The sequence below is a fragment of the Balaenoptera physalus genome (genome assembly GCF_965194825.1).
Source record: "Balaenoptera physalus genome assembly, chromosome: 4".
Lineage (NCBI taxonomy): Eukaryota > Metazoa > Chordata > Mammalia > Artiodactyla > Balaenopteridae > Balaenoptera > Balaenoptera physalus.
This window is the reverse complement of record NC_138891.1, coordinates 55,710,112-55,735,057: the sequence shown is the minus strand read 5'-3', so window position 1 is coordinate 55,735,057 and position 24,946 is coordinate 55,710,112.

Genomic DNA, 24,946 nt, shown 5'->3' with positions numbered 1-24,946 from the left:
CTTAAACTGGCATCATCAGATAAGTCTTCTCAGGGAAGATGACATTTTAAATGAGTTTTAAACCATGAGAAGTGGTCAAGGGAACATCATGCATAAAAATATGAAAGAGTGACAGAGTGTGATACACATTGGAAGCTGAATATTGTTTAGAAAACCTAACAGTATGGCATGATAAATAGAGGTCAGTTCATGGCGGACCTCGAATATAAGCTAAAGATTTTTTTTGCTTCTCAATACATTGAAGAAAAGCTTTAATGGGTTTTGGAAATCTTACTTGTTAGCACTTTTTGAAGGAAAGCACAGCGAGAATCTTTATGCACTTAGCCTAGACAGAACTCATACACAGTCTGGCAGAATTCACCCACCGTATCAGCATGACAAATATTTGGCTTCTACCTACTTCAGTTTTATCCCCAGGTATGGAACATGAGCTCTTACTGTCAGCTATGGCTTCTGGCATCTGTGGCTCTGGATTCCCAGAATCTCTTTGTGACCTCAGAGCTCTAAAATCTTCACTGCACTTTTCTCCCCAACATCCAGTGCTGTGATGAGAAATCTGATTCTACAGTGTATGCTTATATCTTTGTAGGTGGCCTACCTTTGCCCACCAGAACATTTAAGGACTCTTTTCCTTGTTCTAAAATTTTGAGAGGACTTTTCTTAGGTTAGGGTTTTTTTCATGTATGAATATAGCCTAAGCTCCTAGAAAAACTTGGCACTCCTAGAAAAATTTGGCACTTAGTCTTTCTGTACATACCTATCAAAATTTTTTCTTCCAGTAAATCCTTGATTATTCCTAAATCTCAATTTTCTCTGTGGTCTCCTGTTGACAATCTTTAGAAGATGTTAGACCCTCCGAATTTATCCTCTATGCCTCTGGGCCTTTAATTCTTATATTTTTAGTTTATTTTCTTTTTAATCTATATTCTGGAAACTGTCTCAATTTCATCTTCCAGGCCTTATTTTTGACTTTAAAAAAATAATTATTTATTTATTTATTTATTTTTGGCTGCATTAGGTCTTTGTTACTGCGCGCAGGTTTTCTCTAGTTGCGGTGAGCGGGGACTACTCTTTGTTGCTGTGTGCAGGCTTCTCATTGCAGTGGCTTCTCTTGTTGCGGAGCACGGGCTCTAGGCACACGGCCTTCAGTAGTTGTGGCACAGGGGCTCAGTAGTTGTGGTTTGTGGACTCTAGAGCACAGGCTCAGTAGTTGTGGCGCACGGGCTTAGTTGCTCCATAGCACATGGGATCTTCCTGGACCAGGGCTCAAACCCATGACCCCTGCATTGGCAGTGGATTCTCAACCACTGCACCACCAGAGAAGCCCTATTTTTGACTTTTCAATTCATAAATATTTTAATTTCTAAAAGAATTATCATACTGACAATATTAATTTAAATATTTTATTTTCTTCACTCTTTCCTGTGGTGGTTTTTTTGGTCATGACAGTCATTCTCATTTGTTCTTCAGGCTTTCCTCAAATAGCAAATATTTGCCCATTTATTTTTTAAAAATAAAGCCCTAAGTTGATGAATATTGGTAGCTGCAGTGAATTTTCTCTCCCACTGTGTGGGTAAGTTTGTTTATTTGCTTTCCCCAATACTATCTCTTCCTTAAATGAGAGGTCTGACCTGGAGCTCTGCCTCAATGGGAAGATTTATGCATTGACTTTGGACATCAGTTTGAGTAAGTGAGCAGGCCAACTGGATGGGCCATACTCCCTGAATGTCACACCAAATACCCATCGCTCCTCAAAAGTTTAGACAGTGGTCTTTCAGCTCTTGCTCAAGGCTAAACATAGGCTAATAGTTGAACTGGGACTGAAAGCTGTTCCAGAACTAATCAAAATTGGGCCCTGTAGGACTAGTTTTGATCTTCCCATACTCTTCAATATTTTGAATACAACATCAACCTTGAAATCTTAGCTACTATTCTGCTGAACTTTTTAATGTCCACCTTCTTAAAATTTAGGAAAATGTTTGATTTATTTTCTCACTAGCTATTTTTTATTGAGATAAAATTGACATTTATATTAGTTTTAGGCATACAACTTTCAATATTTGTATACACTGAGAAATGATCACCACAATAAGTCTAGATATCATCTGTAACCATATAAAGTTTCAAACATTTTTCTTGCAATGAGAACTTTTAAGATTTACTGTTTTAGCAACTTTCCAATAGGCAATAAAATATTATTGACTATAATCACCATGCTACACATAACATCTCCTTGACTTATTCCATAACTGGAAGTTTTTACCTCTTGACCCCCTTCACCCATTTTGCCCACTCACCAGCCCCCCTCCTCTCTGGCAACCATCAATTTTTTCTCTTCGTCTGTGAGTTTATCTTGTTTTGTTTTATTCGTTTATTTTGGTTTGGTTTTTAGGTTCCACAAATAAGTGAAATCATATGATATTTGTCTTTCTCTTAGCATGATACCCTCGAGGTCCATTTATGTTGTCACAAATAGCAAGATTTGAAAATCAAAACAATAATAATAAGAAATCACTTCAATACCTGTTAGAATGGCTGTTATAATAAAAGACAAGAAATAGCAAGTGTTGGCAAGGATATGGAGAAAAGGGAACTCTCGTGCACTGCTGGTGGGAATGTAAATTGGTGCAGCCACTACAGAAAACAGTATGGATGTTACTCAAAAAAGTAAATATAGAACTATCATATGATCCAGCAATTCTATTTCTAAGCATTTATTCAAAGAAAATTAAAACAGTAATTTGAAAAGACATATACACTCATATGTTCATTACAGCATTTTTTACAATAGCCAAGCTATGGAAACAACCTAAGTGTCCATCAATGGATAAATGGATAAAGAAGAGGTGGTACATATCTTTACTGAGATACTTCTCTGCCATAAAAATGACTGAAATCTCACTGGCTATTTTTCATAAACAATAAGTCAAACAATAACAACATATGATTTCAGGGCATATGAATAGAAATAATTTCCCCTATTTTCCTCAAGGAGAAAAGGAAAATTAGTGTCTCTTTTCTATATCTGAACACACTTGACATTTGATTTTATTCATATTTATGCATACATTACTTTTTGAATTTGTATTTTCTTTTTAAATAACATATGCTCACTTTAAAAAGTATGTTAACTTAGAATACTTTCTTAGATTTAAGAATTATCGGTTTAGGTAAATTAGACATATAGCCAATAAATTTTTCAAAGAGATTAGTAGATGTATTGAGGAATAAAATATTAGCAATTGGTTCATTTAACAAGCTTTTTTGAAGCTCTTATGATTTATTACTATAGTCTGTATTTCAGATTAGTATTACAGATTTGAACTAAAATTGCAAAGAAATTCCTCAATCATACCAGTTCCATATCTGATGCCAATAGTAATAAGACTTTCAAAATATTAATCTTTTTCTCAGGACATTGTTATAGGTTCAATTCATTTACTTCATCCTTAGATTTTCCTGCTTTTCTCCTTAAGAATTTATAGATTCCTCCTTTCACAGGGAAGCCGTTTGATGGGCCTATTTTCAACTCTACTTTTGTTTCTTTGCATCAACAATAGAGTTAGCATTATTCTCATCACCAAGATCTAGTTCATTATCTGATAAGAACAGATATTCTTCACATTCAATTTTGGATATATGATTTTTCTTATTTGTGTTCTCAGTAGGCATATCCTCTTTATTTGCTGGAAATGAAAATTCATTCTTTTCCATAAGAGAATTATCATTCATATCATTAATATACCTTGATTACCACTTCTCCCTTCATCACTACAACTAAGATAGTTATTTCTCTGTTATTTTTATGATTTAATTAATTAGTGTGAATCCTAAGTATTTCTGGCATTTTCTGATATCTAATATACAGGTAGCACAAAAAAACATACTACCTAATAAAGTGATGTGTAAATAAACCTCAGCCCTAAGAGGTCCTGAACTTGGGAAGAAGAACAACTTTATTGGATTTATCCTCTTTTATCTAAATGAAACCAAAAGCATGCCAAACATAGAATATTTAGTTAATCTTTCTCCATTCCCCACAATATAATATAACAATTTGTCCAACACATAAGAAATTTTATGAGCAAAGCACTTTCTTTAACTGAAATCGAAATAGCATCAAGATATAAATGAGAATGGGTGGGGGAAGGGGAAAGTAATCTTATAGATGTCTAAAAGAGCAGCTTTGAAAACAGGGCGTTCAACCAGGCAAATTGATTCCACCAATATCTTCCTCTCGGGCATAGGCTAACATGCTTGCAACCAAGATTGTTGGTTGCTGAAACCAACTGAAAGATGCAATTAACTACCCTAGAAGAGGTACTTGGTAATGTAATAAAGATTAAGTGAACATGCTGCATTTAACTATAGCATACTGCTTCCAGTGATCCTCTGGAAAAAGTTAGCCATGTTCTCTAGACTAACACAGGCATTTAAAAAAAAAATGTTTCTATGACTTCAAGGATAAGATTCACAAAGAGGATGAGGTTAATGAGTTTGAACACTTTAACAAAACTAAAATTTTGACTATACAAAAGTGGGAAGAGGAAAGAATTGCAGAGCCATCAAACACACACACACCCACAAGCACACTTCAGTCAGTGAAGTTCTCTAATGGAGAAACAATTTTGTAACATGGCAGGGTCACAAGGATTACTCAGACTACACTTCTTAAAAGTGTAAAGAGACAGTCCTGCAGCCTGTGGAACAAAAACCACATTCACAGAAAGATAGACAAGATGAAAAGGCAGAGGGCTATGTACCAGACGAAGGAACAAGATAAAACCCCAGAAAAACAACTAAATGAAGTGCAGATTGGCAACCTTCCAGAAAAAGAATTCAGAATAATGATAGTGAAGATGATCCAGGACCTCAGAAAAAGAATGGAGGCAAAGATCAAGAAGATGCAAGACATGTTTACAAAGACCTAGAAGAATTAAAGAACAAACAAACAGAGATGAACAATACAATAACGGAAATGAAAACTACACTAGAAGGAATCAATAGCAGAATAACTGAGGCAAAAGAACGGATAAGTGACCTGGAAGACAGAATGGTGGAATTCACTGCTGCGGAACAGAATAAAGAAAAAAGAATGAGAAGATATGAAAACAGCCTAAAAGACCTCTTGGACAACATTAAACGCAACAACATTCGCATTATAGGGGTCCCAGAAGGAGAAGAAAGAGAGAAACGACCTGAGAAAATATTTGAAGAGATTATAGTCAAAAATTTCCCTAACATGGGAAAGAAAATAGCCACCCAAGTGCAGGAAGTGCAGAGAGTCCCATACAGGATAAACCCAAGGAGAAACAGGCTGAGACACATAGTAATCAAATTGGCAAAAATTAAAGACAAAGAAAAATTATTGAAAGCAGCAAGGGAAAAATGACAAATAACAGACAAGAGAACTCCCATAAGGTTAACAGCTGATTTCTCAGCAGAAACTCTACAAGCCAGAAGGGAGTGGCATGATATACTTAAAATGATGAAAGGGAAGAAACTACAACCAAGATTACTCTAACTGGCAAGGATCTCATTCAGATTTGATGGAGAAATCAGAAGCTTTACAGACAAGCAAAAGCTAAGAGAACTCAGCACCACCAAACCAGCTCTACAACAAATGCTAAAGGAACTTCTCTAAGTGGGAAACACAAGAGAAAAAAAGGACCTACAAATACAAACCCAAAACAATTAAGAAAATGGTCAAAGGAACATACATATCAATAATTACCTTAAACGCGAATGTATTAAGTACTCCAACCAAAAGACACAGGCTTGCTGAATGGATACAAAAACAAAATCCATATATATGCTGTCTACAAGAGACTCACTTCAGAACAAGGGACATACAGACTGAAAGTGCAGGTATGGAAAAAGATATTCCATGCAAGTGGAAATCAAAAGAAAGCTGGAGTAGCAATACTCATATCAGATAAAATAGACTTTAAAATAAAGAATGTTACAAGAGACAAGGAAGGACACTACATAATGATCAAGGGATCAATCCAAGAAGAAGATAAACAATCATAAATATATGTGCACCCAACATAGGAGCACCTCAATACACAGGGAAACTGCTAACAGCTATAAAAGAGGAAATCGTGGGCCTCCCTGGTGGCACAGTGGTTAAGAATCCACCTGCCAATGCAGGGCACACGGGTTCGAGTCCTGATCCAGGAAGATCCCACATGCTGTGGAGCAACTAAGCCCATGTGCCACAACTACTGAGCCTGTGTTCTAGAGCCCATGAGCCACAACTACTGAAGCCCACGCACCTGCGCAATGCAATGAAGAGTAGCCCCCACTTGCCACAACTAGAGAAAGCCCACGTGCAGCAACGAAGACCCAATGCAGCCAAAAATAAATAAATAAATAAATTTTTAAAAAAATTTTTTAAAAAAAGAGGAAATCGACAGTAACACAATAAGAGTGGGTGACTTTAACATCTCACTTACACCAATGGACTGATCATCCAAACAGAAAATTATGAAGGAAACGCAAGCTTTAAATGACACAATAGACCAGATAGATTTAATTGATATTTATAGGACATTCCATCCAAAAACAGCAGATTACACTTTCTTCTCAACTGCACACGGAACATTCTCCAGGATAGATCACATCTTGGGTCACAAATCAAGCCTCAGTAAATTTAAGAAAATTGAAATCATGTCAATCAACTTTTCTGACCACAACGCTATGAGATTAGAAATGAATTACAGGGAAAAAAATGTAAAAAATCACAAACACATGGAGGTTAAACATTGCGTTACTAAATAACCAAGAGGTCACTGAAGAAATCAAAGAGGAAATCAAAAAATACCTAGACAAAAATGACAATGAAAACACGATGATCCAAAAGCTATGGGATACAACAAAAGCAGTTCTAAGAGGGAAGTTTAGACCTATACAAGCCTACCTCAAGAAACAAGAAAAATCTCTAAACAATCTAACCTTACACCTAAAGGAACTAGAGAAAGAAGAACAAACAAAACCCAAAGTTAGCAGAAGGAAAGAAATCATAAAGATCACAGCAGAAATAAATAAAATAGGAACAAAGAAAACAATAGAAAGATCAATAAAACTAAAAGCTGGTTCTTTGAGAAGATAAACAAAGTTGATAAACCATTAGCCAGACCCATCAAGAAGAAGAGGGAGAGGACTCAAATCAATAAAATTAGAAATGAAAAAAGAGAAGTTACCACAGACACCACAGAAATGCAAAGCATCCTAAGAGACTACTACAAACAAATCTATGCCAATAAAATGGACAACCTGGAAGAAACGGACAAATACTTAGAAAGAGATAACCTTCGAAGATTGAATCAGTAAGAAATAGAAAATATGAACAGACAAATCACAAGTAACAAAATTAAAACTGTGATTAAAATCTTCCAACAAACAAAAGTCCAGGACCAGATGGCTTCGCAGGTAAATTCTATCAAACATTTAGAGAAGAGCTAACACCCATCTTTCTCAAACTCTTCCGAAAAACTGCAGAGGAAGAAACACTCCCAAACGCATTCTATGAGGCCACCATCACCCTGATACCAAGACCAGACAAAGATACTTACTACAGAAAAAGAACATTAGAGACCAATATCACTGATGAATACAGATGCAAAAATCCTCAACAAAATACTTGCAAACAGAATCCAACATACACCATGATCAAGTGAGATTTATCCCAGGGATGCAAGGATTCTTCAATATACACAAATCAATCAATGTGATACACCACATTAACAAACTTAAGAAGAAAAACCATATGATCTCAATAGATGTAGAGAAACTTTTGAAAAAATTCAACACGCATTTATGATAAAAACTCTCCAGAAAGTGGGCAAAGAGGGAACATACCTCAACATAATAAAGGCCATATACAACAAATCCACAGCAAACATCATTCTCAATGGTGAAAAACTGAAAGCATTTCCTTTAAGATAAGGAACAAGACAAGGATGTCCACTCTCACCACTGTTATTCAACATAGTTTTGGAAGTCCTAGCCACGGCAATCAGAGAAGAAAAAGAAATAAAAGCAATACAAATTGGAAAAGAAGAAGTAAAACTGTCACTGTTTTCAGATGACATGATACTATACATAGAGAATCCCAAAGATTTCACCAGAAAACTGCTAGAGCTAATCAATGAATTTGGTAAAGTTGCAGGATACAAAATTAATGCACAGAAATCTCTTGCATTCATATATACTAATGATGAAACTTCTGAAAGAGAAATTAAGGTCACACTCCCATTTACCATTGCAACAAAAAGAATAAAATACCTAGGAATAAAATTACCTAGGGAGACAAAACACCTGTATACAGAAAACTATAAGACACTGATGAAAGAAATTAAAGATGATACCAACAGATGGAGAGATATACCATGTTCTTGGATTGGAAGAATCAACATTGTGAAAATGAGTATACTACCCAAAGCAATCTACAGATTCAATGCCATCCCTATCAAATTACCGATGGCATTTTTTACGGAGCTAGAACAAATCATCTTAAAATTTGTATGGAGACACAAAAGACCCCGAATAGCCAAAGCAGTCTTGAGGGAAAAAAATGGAGCTGGAGGAATCAGACTCCCTGACTTCAGGCTATACTACAAAGCTACAGTAATCAAGACAATATGGTACTGGCACAAAAACAGAAACATAGATCAATGGAACAAGATAGAAAACCCAGAGATAAACCCACACACCTATGGTCAGCTAATCTATGACAAAGGAGACAAGGTTATACAATGGAGAAAAGAAAGTCTCTTCAATAAGTGGTGCTTGGAAATCTGGACAGCTACATGTAAAAGAATGAAATTAGAACACTCCCTAACACCATACACAAAAATAAACTCAAAATGGATTCGAGACCTACATGTTAGACCGGACACTATAAAACTCTTAGAGGAAAACATAGGAAGAACACTCTTTGACATAAGTCACAGCAAGATCTTTTTTGATCCACCTCCTAGAGTAATGGAAATAAAAACAAAAATAAACAAATGGGACCTAATGCAACTTCAAAGCTTTTGCACATCAAAGGAAACCATAACCAAGACGAAAAGACAACCCTCAGAATGGGAGAAAATATTTGCAAATGAATCAACAGACAAAGGCTTAATCTCCAAAATATATAAACAGCTCATTCAGCTCAATATTAAAAAAACAAACAACCCAATCCAAAATGGGCAGAAGACCTAAATAGACATTTCTCCAAAGAAGACATACAGGTGGCCAAGAAGCACATGAAAAGCTGCTCAACATCACTAATTATTAGTGAAACACAAATCAAAATTACAATGAGGTATCACCTCACACCAGTTAGAATGGGCATCATTAGAAAATCTACAAACAACAAATGCTGGAGAGGGTGTGGAGAAAAGGGATCCCTCTTGCACTGTTGGTGGGAATGTAAATTGATACAGCCACTATGGAGAACAGTATGGAGTTTCCTTAAAAAACTAAAAAGAAAATTAGCATATGATCCAGCAATCCCACTACTGGGCATATACCCAGAGAAAACCATAATTCAAAAAGACACATGCACCCCACTGTTCATTGCAGCACTATTTACAATAGCCAGGTCATGGAAGCAACCTAAATGTCCATCAACAGATGAATGGATAAAGAAGATGTGGTACATATATACAACGGACTATTACTCAGCCATAAAAAGGAATGAAATTGGGTCATTTGTAGAGATGTGGATGGATCTAGAGACTGTCATACAGTGAAGTAAGTCAGAAAGAGGAAAACAAATATCATATATTAACACATATATGTGGAACCTAGAAAAATGGTACAGGTGAACCGGTTTGCAGGGCAGAAATTGAGTCACAGATGTAGAGAACCTACGTATGGACACCAAGGGGGGAAAGCAGTGGGGGGGGGGTGTTGTGATGAATTGGGAGATTGGGATTGACATGTATACACTGATGTGTATAAAATTGATGACTAATAAGAACCTGCTGTATAAAAAATAAATAAAATAAAATTCAAAAAAAAGTGTAAAGGAACTATAGTTTTGTGTACAGGTCAGTCTACCAAAGACAGTTCCTTTTTATTGGAAAAAGAATTTTTTACAATGATATATTAGATAATTAATTAACTTTACTATGGAAGCTGTCAAAAATAATTACAACCTATCATAACAATTTATTATGGAATGTCCAAAATTATTTTAGTCCACGAGATTGTATGGAATTCCTTCCAACCTGCTAGAAGGTTCACCTCGGAATTCCGGTTGTCATGCTAAGTTTGTCTTCATGAGGTGTAAATCTTTCACCATTAGTTTTATGGTGTTTTAGTGGTAAGTGATGCTGTTGGTTCAAATTATGGCAGTGTCAACATGTAGAGAAGCCATTAGTTTGACACTTGCATCTAGCAAATGCTGTCATCCAAGGCAGAACCTCACTTCAGAGAAATAGAGTGAGGTAGAAGGAAATGTGGAATAGTGAGCCAAATTGAAAATGGAAGGGGACCATGAACACAGAAGGCTTTCTTTTCAGGGATCCAAAGTATCATAGAATGAGTCATTTGGGGCAAGGGCTTCATGAGGAAGGTGCTCACTGGCACCTTAGAGCAATTGTCCAGCAACCTGGCACAGGCTTCACTCACTACGTTTGATGAATAATAGCACACATTGTATGATATCAGGGGGCTTCACTATTTAAATATGCAATCATTATATTCACTTTTTTACTATTTTTCCCCAGCTTATCAAGCTACCTTCTATAACAATTTTTGAAAGTTATGTGTTGGGTTATGTTATACAATATTTTCCCCTAATGTTTAGAATGAGTGCAGTGTAAAATGCAGTGAGAAATAGTTAACTGGTTTTATTTCAATGTATATAATATAACCTATAAATCTATGTAAACCGTCATCACCCATGTAAAGATGTGCCATTTCACTATTTGCTTAAAGTGGCTAAGATATGAGTACACTACCACAGGTTCTGTCTATGTAAAGGACCATACACTCTTCCCTCACAATACCTTCACATGTGGCCACATAAAATATGATTAATGTGAGGGTGTCACTGAATATCCTTATCCTAAATATTAGTAAAGCTAAACATTTATCTAAATTTAGAAATTTTAGATCTCTGTATAAATAATATTGTCCTTCTGAATTTTATCAACCATCACACTGTGTGGACCAATGATCTGCAGAGCACTTGGTAGGAGGTGGATCATGTTCTCTTCCTGTATCACAGCCTTAGGCATTCTGGGATTTCATTCTTAGAAATACCCATGATTCTATGAGAACCATTCTTACAGCCTATCCTCTGAAGAAAATCACAAAAACAGTTGCTTAGCCGTCACATTAGACTGAGCTGTGAATAAAATTTAATATGATTTGAGCATATTGTAATAGTGTTTTTAGACATTTTTCTCTATTCTAAAAATCATGGAAAACCTGTGCTTTCCCAGAATAGGTTTGTTTCTATCTCATGAACACTGGTTTCATTCCCCTGTTTGCTTTTGCAACATGTAAGCAAAGACATGAATTTGTGATCAAACTCTAGCCCTCTAGTGTTAAGCATTGTGAGAACATTTTCACACATTGTTTGCCCTTGGCTTACCTATGTTCCATCCGTTACTCAGATCCCTTATTTATTTAGTTTATCCTTTAGTATTACACTTACTTTTTATAGACAATGTCATGTCTTTTATGGAAGGTAGAATTCAGGGAGTGAAAGAGAGGTGATAACTGTGATTGTGGATAACCACTGAAAGCATAATTACTATTGTAATAATTGAGGTGAGTAGACAGTTCTAAGGAATTATTTATTTATTAATGTGACATAATGGTTCTTATTATTAAAGTGTTTACCTGAAAATTCTCAAGAAAAAAATATATATGATACATGATATATATGCATGATGTAAAATATGGAATATGTAACATAATATACACATACACTGCATATATACACATGTACACAATGTATAATGTTATGTGTAATATGTTATGCAATTTATAATATATGATCATATAATACATGATGTATAATATATTGAATAGAATCTGTAATGTATAATATATACATAATATACTATTACATAATATATATGTACAGTATAACATATCTCTCTACTAGAGTGTACTCTGTGGGTTGGGTTGTGTGTGTGTGTGTGTATGTGTGTTTATGTATACATTTTTTTCATGGCTACTTGAAGTGTGTTTGAGACAATGGTAGAGAAAACAGAGGACATGTAGGGATTTGGGGGTTGGGAGAATACTCTGACAGCACTGCAGTCTGGAAGAATTGACTGTTGTATGAAATGAAGCTGGAAAAAACAATGGCTGAAGGCATAAATCAGCTACTTTTCAGTATAACAATTTCTTTAAGGTCCAATTCTAAATGTTTTTTCCTTTTTTTTAAATTAAATTTTATTTATTATTTTATACAGCAGGTTCTTATTAGTCATCAATTTTATGCATCAGTGTACACATGTCAATCCCAATCTCCCAATTCATCACACCACCACCACCCCGCCCCCCCGCCACTGTCCCCCCCTTGGTGTCCATACGTTTGTTCTCTACATCTGTGTCTCAATTTCTGCCCTGCAAACCAGTTCATCTGTACCATTTTTCTAGGTTCCACATATATGCGTTAATATACAATATTTGTTTTTCTCTTTCTGACTTACTTCACTCTGTATGACAGTCTCTAGATCCATCCACATCTCTACAAATGACCCAATTTCGTTCCTTCTTATGGCTGAGTAATAGTCCATTGTATATATGTACCCCATCTTCTTTATCCATTCATCTGTCGATGAGGCATTTAGGTTGCTTCCATGACCTGGCTATTGTTAATAATGCTGCAATGAACAGTGGGGTGCATGTGTCTTTTTGAATTATGGTTTTCTCTGGGTATATGCCCAGTAGTGGGATTGCTGGATCATATGCTAATTTTCTTTTTAGTTTTTTAAGGAAACTCCATACTGTTCTCCATAGTGACTGTATCAACTTACATTCCAATCAACAGGGCAAGAGGGTTCCCTTTTCCCCACACCCGCTCCAGCATTTGTTGTTTGTAGATTTTCTAATGATGCCCATTCTAACTGGTGTGAGGTGGTACCTCATTGTAGTTTTGATTTGCGTTTCTCTAATAATTAGTGATTAGTGATTAGTGATGTTTTCATGTGCTTCTTGGTCATCCGTATGTCTTCTTTGGAGAAATGTTTATTTAAGTCTTCTGCCCATTTTGGATTGGGTTGTTTGTTTTTTTAATATTGAGCTGAATGAGCTGTTTATATATTTTGGAGATTAATCCTTTGTCTGTTGATTCATTTGCAAATATTTTCTCCCATTCTGAGGGTTGTCTTTTCATCTTGTTTATGGTTTCCTTTGCTGTGTAAAAGCTTTGAAGTTTCATTAGGTCCCATTTGTTTATTTTTGTTTTTATTTCCATTACTCTAGGAGGTGGATCAAAAAAGATCTTGCTGTGTTTATGTCAAAGAGTGTTCTTCCTATGTTTTCCTCTAAGAGTTTTACATGTCCGGACTTACATGTAGGTCTCGAATCCATTTTAAGTTTATTTCTGTGTATGGTGTTAGGGAGTGTTCTAATTTCATTCTTTTACATGTAGCTGTCCAGTTTTCCCAGCACCACTTATTGAAGAGACTGTCTTTTCTCCACTGTATATCCTTGCCTCCTTTGTCATAGATTAGTTGACCGTAGGTGCATGGGTTTATCTCTGGGCTTTCTGTATTGTTCCATTGATCTATGTTTCTGTATTTGTGCCAGTACCATATTGGCTTGATTACTGTAGCTTTATAGTATAGTCTGAAGTCAGGGAGTCTGATTCCTCCAACTCCGTTTTTTGCCCACAAGACTGCTTTGGCTATTCGCGGTCCTTTGTGTCTCCTTACAAATTTTAAGATTTTTTTTTTTTCTAGTGCTGTAAAAAACACCATTGGTAATTTGACAGGGATGCATTGAATCTGTAGATTGCTTTGGGTAATATACTCATTTTCACAATATTGATTCTTCCAATCCAAGAACATGGTATATCTCTCCATCTGTTTGTATCATCTTTAATTTCTTTCATTAGTGTCTTATAGTTTTCTGCATACAGGTCTTTTGTCTCTCTAGGTAAGTTTATTCATAGGTATTTTATTCTTTTTGTTGCAATGGTAAATGGGAGTGTTTCCTTAATTTCTCTTTCAGATTTTTCATCATTAGTGTATAGGAATGCAAGAGATTTCTGTGCATTAATTTTGTATCCTGCAACTTTACCAAATTCATTGATTAGCTCTAGCAGTTTTCTGGTGGCATCTTTACCATTGTCTATGTATAGTATCATGTCATCTGCAAACATTGACTCTTTTACTTCTTCTTTTCCAATTTGTATTGCTTTTATTTCTTTCTCTTCTCTCATTGCCGTGGCTAGGACTTCCAAAACTATGTTGAATAATAGTGGTGAGAGTGGACATCCTTGTCTTATTCCTTATCTTAAAGGAAATGCTTTCAGTTTTTCACCATTGAGAATGATGTTTGCTGTGGGTGTGTCATATATGGCCTTTATTATGTTGAGGTAGGTTCCCTCTATGCCCACTTTCCAGAGAGTTTTTATTATAAATGGGTGTTGAATTTTGTCAAAAGCTTTTTCTGCATCTACTGAGATGATCATATGGTTTTCCTTCTTCAGTTTGTTAATATGGTGTATCACACTGATTGATTTGCATATATTGAAGAACCCTTGCATCACTGGGATAAATCCCACTTGATCGTAGTGTATGATTCTTTTCACGTGTTGTTGGATTCTGTTTGCTACTAGTTTGTTGAGGATTTTTGCATCTGTATTCATCAGTGATACTGGTCCCTAATGTTCTTTTTTTGTAGTATCTTTGTCTGGTTTTGGTATCAGGGTGATGGTGAATGTCCTCATAGAATGGTTTGGGAGTGTTCCTTCCTCCACAGTTCTTTGGAAGAGTTTCGAAGAATGGGTGTCAGCTCTTCTCTAAATGATAGAATTCACCTGTGAAGCCATCTGGTCCTGGACTTTTGTTTGTTGGAAGATTTTTAATCACAGTTTCCATTTCATTACTTGTGATTGGTCTGTTCATATTTTCTATTTCTTCCTGGTTCAGTCTTGGAAGGTTATACCTTTCTAAGAATTTGTCCATTTCCTCCAGGTTTTCCATTTTATTGGCATAGAGTTGCTTGTAGCAGTCTCTTAGGATGCTTTGTCTTTCTGCAGTGTCTGTTGTAACTTCTCCTTTTTCATTTCTTAATTTATTGATTTGAGTCCTCTCCCTGTTTTTCTTGATGAGTATGGCTAATGGTTTATCAATTTTGTTTATCTTCTCAAAGAACCAGCTTTTAGGTTTATTGATCTTTGCTATTGTTTTCTTTGTTTCTATTTCATTTATTTCTGCTCTGATCTTTATGATTTCTTTTTGGGTTTTGTTTGTTCTTCTTTCTCTACGTCCTTTAGGTGTAAGGTTAGATTGTTTATTTGAGATGTTTCTTGTTTCTTGAGGTAGGCTTGTATAGCTCTAAACTTCCCTCTTAGAACTGCTTTTGCTGCATCCCATAGGTTTTGGATCGTCGTGTTTTCATTGTCATTTGTCTCTAGTATTTTTTGATTTCCTCTTTGATTTCTTCAGTGATTTCTTGGTTATTTAGTAACGTGTTGTTTAGCCTCCATGTGTTTGTGTTTTTTACGTTTTTTTCCCTGTAATTCATTTCTAAACTCATAGCGTTGTCGTCAGAAAAGATGATTGATATGATTTCAATTTTCTTAATTTTACTGAGGCTTGATTTGTGACCCAAGATGTGATCTATCCTGGAGAATGTTCTGTGCACACTTGAGAGGAAAGTGTAATCTGCTGTTTTTGGATGGAATGTCCTATAAATATCAAATAAATCTATCTAGTCTAGTGTGTCATTTAAAGTTTCTGTTTCCTTATTTATTTTCATTTTGGATGATCTGTCCATTTGTGTAAACGAGGTGTTAAAGTCCCCCACTCTTATTGTGTTACTGTGAATATCCTCTTTTAGAGATGTTAGCAGTTGCCTTATGTATTGCCGTGCTTCTATACTGGGTGCATATATATTTATAACTGTTATATCTTCTTCTTGGATTGATCCCTTGATCATTATGTAGTGTCCTTCCTTGTCTCTTGTAACATTCTTTATTTTAAAGTCCATTTTATCTGATATGAGAATTTGTACTCCAGCTTTCTTTTGATTTCCATTTGCATGGAATATCTTTTTCCATCCCCTTACTTTCAGTCTGTATGTGTCCCTAGGTCTGAAGTGGGTCTCTTGTAGATAGCATATATATGGGTGTTGTTTTTGTATCCATTCAACAAGCCTATGTCTTTTGGTTGGAGCATTTAATCCATTCACGTTTAAGGTAATTATCGATATGTATGTTCGTATGACCATTTTCTTAATTGTTTTGGGTTTGTTTTTGTAGGTCTTTTTCTTCTCTTGTGTTTCCCACTTAGAGAAGTTTCTTTAGCATTTGTTGTAGAGCTGATTTGGTGGTGCTGAGTTCTCTTAGCTTTTGCTTGTCTGTAAAGCTTTTGATTTCTCCATCGAATTTGAATGAGATCCTTGCCAGTTAGAGCAATCTTGGTTGTAGTTTCTTCTCTTTCATCACTTTAAGTATATCATGCCACTCCCTTCTGGCTTGTAGAATTTCTGCTGAGAAATCAGCTGTTAAACTTATGGGAGTTCCCTTGTATTTTATTTGTCGTTTTTCCCTTGCTGCTTTCAATAATTTTTCTTTGTCTTTAATTTTTGCCAATTTGATTACTGTGTTTCTCCTTGGTTTTATCTTGTATGGGACTCTCTGCACTTCCTGGGCTTGGGTGGCTACTTCCTTTCCCATTTTAGGGAAGTTTTCGACTATAATCTCTTCAAATATTTCCTCTGGTCCTTTCTCTCTCTCTTCTCCTTCTTGGACCCCTATAATGCGAATGTTGTTGTGTTCAATGTTGTCCTGTAGGTCTCTTAGGCTCTCTCCATTTCTTTTCATTCTTTTTTTCTTTATTCTGTTCCGCAGCAGTGAATTCCACCATTCTGTATTCCAGGTCACTTATCCTTTCTTCTGCCTCAGTAATTCTGCTATTGATTCCCTGTAGTGTAGTTTTCATTTCAGTTATTGTATTGTTCATCTCTGTTTGTTCTTTAATTCTTCTAGGTCTTTGTTAAACATTTCTTGCATCTTCTCAATCTTTGCCTCCATTCTTTTTCCGAGGTCCTGGACCATCTTCTTTTTCTGGAAGCTTGCCTATCTGCACTTCATTTAGTTGTTTTTCTGGGGTTTTATCTTGTTCCTTCTTCTGGTACATAGCCGTCTGCCTTTTCATCTTGTCTGTCTTTCTGTGAATGTGGTTTTCGTTCCACAGGCTGCAGGACTGTAGTTCTTCTTGCTTCTGCTGTCTGCCCTCTGGTGGATGTGGCTATGTTCTAAATTTTCTTCTAATCTTGATTATTATTTCTTCTTTGACCCATAAATTATCTAAGGGTATTTTTCCCCTAAGTGAATGCTTTTTCTTGTTTTCTTTTTGTTATTCACTTTAACATAATTGCACTCTAATTGAAAGGCATTTGTACATAACAAATCTTTTAAAAATTTTGAGACATTTTATAACCATATATGTAAAATCATATGTATAATATATACAGTTATATATTATATGTGTATATCACATTATATATCACATATTGTATGTATGTTTGTAAACGTACATGTATAATATATATGTGTGTGTATATATATATATATATATATATATATATATATATATATATATATATAATCAGATAGATATAGATATAAATATCTCCATTAAATCAAATGTGTTAACATGATGGTAAATTTCTCAGTTTTTTGCCTTATTTCCTTGATAAATTGTCCTTAGGCTACAAAAAGTTTATTTCCATTTATATCTCATAGTGGTCTGAAGCTTTTATCATTATGTATTTATACTGTTAATTCCGTATAAGTTTTAACCATAAAATCCATTTTGCCTTATATTAACATGGCTACACCAGTCTTCATTTGGTTATTTCTATTTTATGTATTTTCCATTCATGTCTGTCTCTTATATTTTTTTTCCCCTATGAGTTAGGTATCACTCTTATAAACAGGATATAGTACTCTTTTAAATCCTTTTTGACAGTTTTCATCTCTGATGGTTGTTTTTATCTCTTTCTATTTATTGTGATTTCTAGTATATATGGATTTATTCCTATCATCAGTTTGGGAATTTCTATTTGTTTAGCATTTTTGTGGGTGTTTTTCTACTTGCTTTCCCTTTTTTTTTAAATAATTTTTTTGGAGTATAGTTGATTTACAATTGTGGTCATTACTTTTAGCTCAAATTGCACGCTGAAAAAAAGTGTGAATCAACCCTGATGAAAACTCAGATGTCAAAAAATGCTCTTACACAGGTAATCCTAGAATTCTCAAAGTGCTTATTTGATACTAAAAATGATATTTTTTCCCAGTAGTAGCACAGTGCTAATACTCATTACCATGATTAAGTTAATTTTTAGGTGATACAATGCGAATGATCCATCACTTGATTCTTAAAGCAAATGAGGCTTAAACCCTACCTTCTTTTTTGGCAAATTAACAGTCAAATTTTCTACTGAAACAGTTCACTGATAACAAGGAAAGATTGAACCTTTCTAATTCTGAATTTCTGTTTCCTAAATGAGAACCTGAGAAATAAAAAATACATAACTTATCTACCTCTAGCTGGTATATAGTACAACATCTTATAAGGAGTCCTCTAAAGTATGACTCATTTTTGTTTGCTCTTTCCTCAGTTTTCATCATTTTCATGAAAACTATGCAATTAATGAATAGTTTTCATTATTTGGAAGGTACAGATTCTTTGAAAATCAATTCAATGGACTCTGTTCATAAACTTACTTGCATTTATTACCCTTATCAGGATTTCCTTCAGTTTATTTGGATTTAAAAAAAATTTTATTTTATATTAGAGTATAGTTGATTAACAATGTTGTGTTAGTTTCAGGTGTACAACAAAGTCATTCAGTTATACATATATGTGTATCTATTCTTTTTCAAATTATTTTCCCACATAGGTTATTAAAGAGTATTGAGCAAAGTTCCCTGTGCTATACAGTAGTTCCTTGTTGGTTATCTGTTTTATATATAGCAGTGGGTACATGTCATTTCCAAACTTCCAATTTATCCCTTGCCCCTGCCCTTCACCCCTGATAACCATAAGTTTGTCCTCTAAGTCTCTGAGTTTGTTTCTGTTTTGTAAATAAGTTCATTTGTATCATTTTTTTTAAGATTCTGCATATAAGCATTATCTTATGATATTTGTCTTTCTCTGTCTGACTTAAATCACTTAGTATGATAATCTCCAGATCCATCCATGTTGCTGCAAATGGCATTATTTCATTCTTTCTAATGGCTGAGTAATATTCCATTGTATATGTGCCACATCTTTATCCATTCATCTGTTGTTGAACGTTTAGTTGCTTCCATGTCTTAACTATTATAAACAATGCTGCAATGAAAGAATAGTGGGGTACATGTGTCCTTTTGAACCATGTTTTTCTCCAGATATATGCCTAAGAGTGGGATTGGTGGATCATATGGTAGCATTATTTTTAGTTTTTTAAGCAACCTACATACTGTTCTCCATAGTGGCTATAACAATTTACATTCCTACCAACAGTGTAGGGAGGTTCCCTTTTCTCCACACCCTCTACAGCATTTATTGTTTGCAGACTTTTTGATGATGGCTATTCTGACTGGTGTGAGGTGATTTCTCATTGCAGTTTTGATTTGAATTTCTCTAATAATTAGCGATGTTGAGCATCTTTTCATGTGCCTCTTGGCCATCTGTATGTCTTCTTTGGAGAAACGTCTCTTTAGTTCTTCTGCCCATTTTCTGGTTGTGTTGTGTTTTTTTTGATGTTGAGCCACATGAGTTGTTTGTAAATTTTGGTGATTAATACCTTATTGGTTGCATCATTTGCAGATATTTTCTCCCATTCTGTGGGTTGTCTTTTTCATTTTGTTGGTGGTTTCCTTTGCTATGAAAAAGGTTTTGAGTTTAATTAGGTCCCATATTTTTACTTTCGTTTTTATTTCTATTACTCTAGGAGACAGGTCAAAAAAGATCTTGCTGTGATTTATGTCAAACAGTGTTCTGCCTATGTTTTCCTCTAAGAGTTTTATAGTATTCTGTCTTACATTTAGGTCTTTAATCTTCAGTTTTTTGATGTGGTGTATCACACTGATTGATTTGTGGATATTGAAAAGTCCTTGCAACCCTGGGATTAATACTACTTGATCATGGTATATGATCCTTTTAATTTATTGTTGGATTCAGTTTGCTAGTATTTTGTTGAGGATTTTTGCATATATGTTCATCAATGATATTGGCCTGTAATTTTTTTGTGTGTGGTATCTTTGTCTGGTTTTGGTATCACGGTGATGGTGGCCTCATAGAATAATTTTGGGAGTGTTCCTTTCTTTTCAATTTTTTGGAAGAGTTTCAGAAGGATAGGTGTTAACTCTTCTCTAAATATTTGATAGAATTCACCTATGAAGCCTTCTGGTCCTGGGCTTTTGTGTGTTGGGAGTTTTTAAATCACAGTTTCAGCTTCAGTACTTTGATAGTTCTGTTCATATTTTCTATTTTTTCCTGGTTCAGTCTTGGGAGATTGTATATTTTTAAGAATTTGTCTATTTCTTCTAGGTTGTCCATTTTATTGGCATATAGTTACTTATAGTAGTCTCTCATGAGCCTTTGTATTTCTGTGCTGTTTGTTGTAACTTCTCCTTTTCATTTCTAATTTTTTTGATTTGAGCCTTCTCCCTCTTTTTCTTGAGTCTGTTAAAGCTTTATAAATTTTGTTTATCTTTTCAAGGAATCAGCTTTTAGTTTCATTGATCTGTTCTATTATTTTCTTTGTCTCTATTACATTTATTTCTGCTGTGACCTTTATGATTTCTTTCCCTCTACTAACTTTGGGTTTTGTTTGTTCTTTCTCTAGTTGCTTTAGGTATAAGGTTAGATTGTTTATTTGAGATTTTTCTTATTTCCTTAGGTAAGATTATATTGCTACAAACTTCCCTCTTAGAACTGCTTTTGCTGTGTCCCTTAAGTTTTGGATCGTCGTGCTTTAGTTGTCATTTGTCTCTAGGTATTTTTTAATTTTCTCTTTGATTTCTTCAGTAATCCATTACTTATTTAGTAGCATATTGTTTAACATCCTTGTGCTTGTGTTTCTTTAAAGTTTTTTTCTTGTAGTTGATTTCTAATCTCATTGCGTTGTGATTGCAAAATATGTTTGATTTGATTTCAATTTTCTTAAGTTTACCAAGGCTCACTTTGTGGCCCGGCATGTGATCAGTCCTGGAGAATGTTCCATGTGCACTTGAGAAGAATGTTTATTCTGCTACTTTTGGATGGAATGCTCTATAAATATCAATTAAGTTCATCTGGTCTAATGTGTCATTTAAGGCCTGTGTTTCCTTATTAATTTTGTCTGGATGATCTGTCCATTGATGTAAGTGGGATGTTAAAGTCCCCCACTATTATTGTGTTACTGTCAATTTCTCCTTTTATGGCTGTTAGTATTTGCCTTATATATTGAGGTGCTCCTATGTTGGGTGCATATATATTTACAATCATCATATCTTCTTCTTGGATTGATCTCTTGATCATTATGTAGTGTCCTTCTTTGTTTCTTCTAGCAGACTTTATTTTAGTCTATTTTGTCTGATATGAGTATTGCTACTCCAGCTTTCTTTTGATCTTCATTTGCATGGAATACCTTTTTCCATCCCTTCACTTCCAGTCTGTATGTGTCCCTAGATCTGAAGTGTATCTCTTGATCTGAAACATATATATGGGCCTTGTTTTTGTATCCATTCAGCCACTCTATGTCTTTTGGTTAGAGCATTAAATAAATTTACATTTAAGGTAATTATCAATATGTATGCTTCTATTGCCATTTTCTTAATTGTTTTGGATTAGTTTTTTAGGGGCATGTTTAATAGTCAGCTGTTTGCTCAGTAAGACTTTAAGCATCCTTTCTGCTGATGGGTGGGCCTGTGTTCCAGCCCTGTTGGTTGTTTGGCCTGAGGCGTCCCAGCACTTGAGCCTACAGGCTGTTGGGTGGGGCCAGGTCTTGGTGAGAAAATGGCAGCCTCCAGGGGGGCTCATGCCAATGAGTACTCTCCAGAACTACTGCTGCCAGTGTCTTTGTCCCAGCAGTGAGCCACAGCTGCCCCCCACCTCTGCGGGAGACCCTCTAGTACTAGCAGGTAGGTCTGGCCCAGGCTCTTATGAGGTCACTGCTTTTTTTCCTGGGTCCTGGTGTGCACAAGGAGACCTTGTGTGTCCCCTCCAAGAGTGGAGTTTCTGTTTCTCCCAGTCCTGTGGAATTCCTGGTATCAAACCCCGGTGGCCTTCAAAGCCATATTCTCTGGGGGCTCCTCCTCCCATTGCCAAACGCCCAGGCTGAGAAGCCTAATATGAGGCTCAAAACTTTCTCTCCTGTAGGAGAATTTCTGTGGTATATTTATTTTCCATTTTGTGAGTCGCCCACCCGGCCTCTATGGGATTTGACTTTATTGCAGTTGTGCCCCTCATACCATCTCATTGTGGCTTCTTTTTTGTCTTTGGATGTAGGGTATCTTTTTTTGGTAGGTTCCAGCATTTTTTTTTTTGATAATTGTTAGGCAGTCAGTTGTGATTTTGGTGTTTCCATAAGAAGAGGTGAGCTCATGTCCTTCTACTCTGCCACGTTGTCTCCAAGCCTACTTGTTTTCCTTTAGATTCGGGTTGTATTTGTACCACTCATTTCAAAGTTAAATAGTATATAAAGTTATTTCTCTCCACAGTTTCCTGGCTTTCCCCTTCTTCAGAGTGGCTTTCACTGTAGTTCAATCCTCTATTGAGACTATAGCCTTTTGAGGTTCCAGTTTGGGAAGGAGATCACCTATTTGTTCTTATCTTTGTATTGAGCATAGACTTGTTTTCTTGTTCCTCACACCCTTGCATATCCATCAAAACTGAATTTCAAGGTTACCAAATTTCAGAGGCCCATTGGCCCAATGCCATCTACAGAGCAAGCTCACATCTTCTTTACTTTACAGCTCCAGAGGATTCATTTCTGAGGGTTTAATAAGAAGTTTTATTATTTTTTAAAAATCCAGCCTTTTTGATTATTTTCAAGGAGGCAGTTGTCATGTTTGCCATAATTCTAGAAAGGAAGTCACTTAGAGGAGTTTAAGAAGATTAAAGCATAATTGCCAGTATGGACTCTGAAAGATAACATTACAGTGATCTGTAGGATACACTCATTCCTTCATGCTCTATTTCTAGAGTTCTAGGAGTGAATATTTTTACTTTGAAGCTTTTTATTATTTTACTCCTTTTGATAGGATTTGTATAGATTCTAATTAACTCTGTTTCAAAATCTTTTTCTTTCTTCTTTAGAAGAATATGTGCCCTTTAAATCTGTAAAATTTTTATCACTATGTCTCATCCTGACTTCTTTTCTAGCTCAGATGCTCCCTGTTTATTTGATATGAAAAATACCTGATCTGAGCCTTGCAAGTGGTCTTTAAAAATTCAATTAGCTTTCTTTAATATATTCCATGCATTTATAGCATCAAAGAGACACATTACTGCAAATTAATTTTGATGATGGTCTTTTCTACAATTGTTATTTCTCAGAGAGGATAAAAAGTCAATTTCAACTCAATTCATTTTTTGTATATTCCAGAGAATGTGTTATTTTTAAATTTAAAAAATAAATCCTTTATAGCATGTTTATATTTTAAGTGAAGACAAGCAGGTGAAATGAGTTTAAGACTATTTACAAATGTTTTGCTGTGATTTAAAAATGTAAACATACTATTTCCATTTTATTTAGCCTTTTAAAATAGAAAATGTTATAAAATTAATGAATGACAATGACAATAATGGCATACATTTTCTGTTAATATTTTATAAAAATTTGATCCTAAATATTTAATACATTGTTGTTTGAAAATATAGGAACAAAAGAGTCCAAATTATACCTATCACAACATGGGGTTGCATTATCCAGGCCCAAATAAAACTGAAGGCTCAAAATCATCTGTGAATTCCTCAGTTTGAGAGACAAACTAGGGAGGAGTCTTATGTACATTATTGTTGGAAAGAAAAGTCACGAGTTATTTTAAGAAGATATTAGAATGATTGAATATGGACTCTAGAAACTCAATTATCTAATAACTAGCAAATATATATGTATATATATACATAAAATACTATGCTATGATCATCGGTATGGGAAAGACCCATGTCCTTGTGGTTCCGTGTCCTGAATTTTAAAAAATACATAGTTTGATTTCTCTCAGAGTCCTGAGCAATAATAGCCTTATCTCTATAGGAATGAAAAATGCTTCCTAGGCCAGTCAGAGAACAAAATATTTCTTTGTTCTCCTTGCTCCCAAGGTATTTTATTGACTGAAGCAGAGAAGAGGAGGAAAATGAGGGCCATAGGCCACTTCAAAACTAAGAGTGGGTGTCAAAATCCACTGGATTTGGAGCAAACTGTTCTCACTCAAAAATCTTTGGCAGTAGATCAGTATCAATATTTGCCTTGGGGGATGCTCAAGGGTACACTGAGAAATGGGCAGCATAAAATTGGGGGGAGTGAGGAAATATATGGGTGGTTTATTATTCCAACTACCTCTCACACCTCAGTTTGGTGCCGTGAGTCCTGAGAGCATGATGTATTTACTAGGTGGAAAGCCAGGAATGCCTGCAATCTTGAGGGCAATGAGCTAGGAGCTAGTGAGAGACTTTGTGGGATTTTTCTACTTTTCTTAAAAAAGGAGAATTCACCTAAGAAGTAGAAAAATCAGGCTGATAACAAAGAGAAATTTACATGACTTTTGTAAATCTAA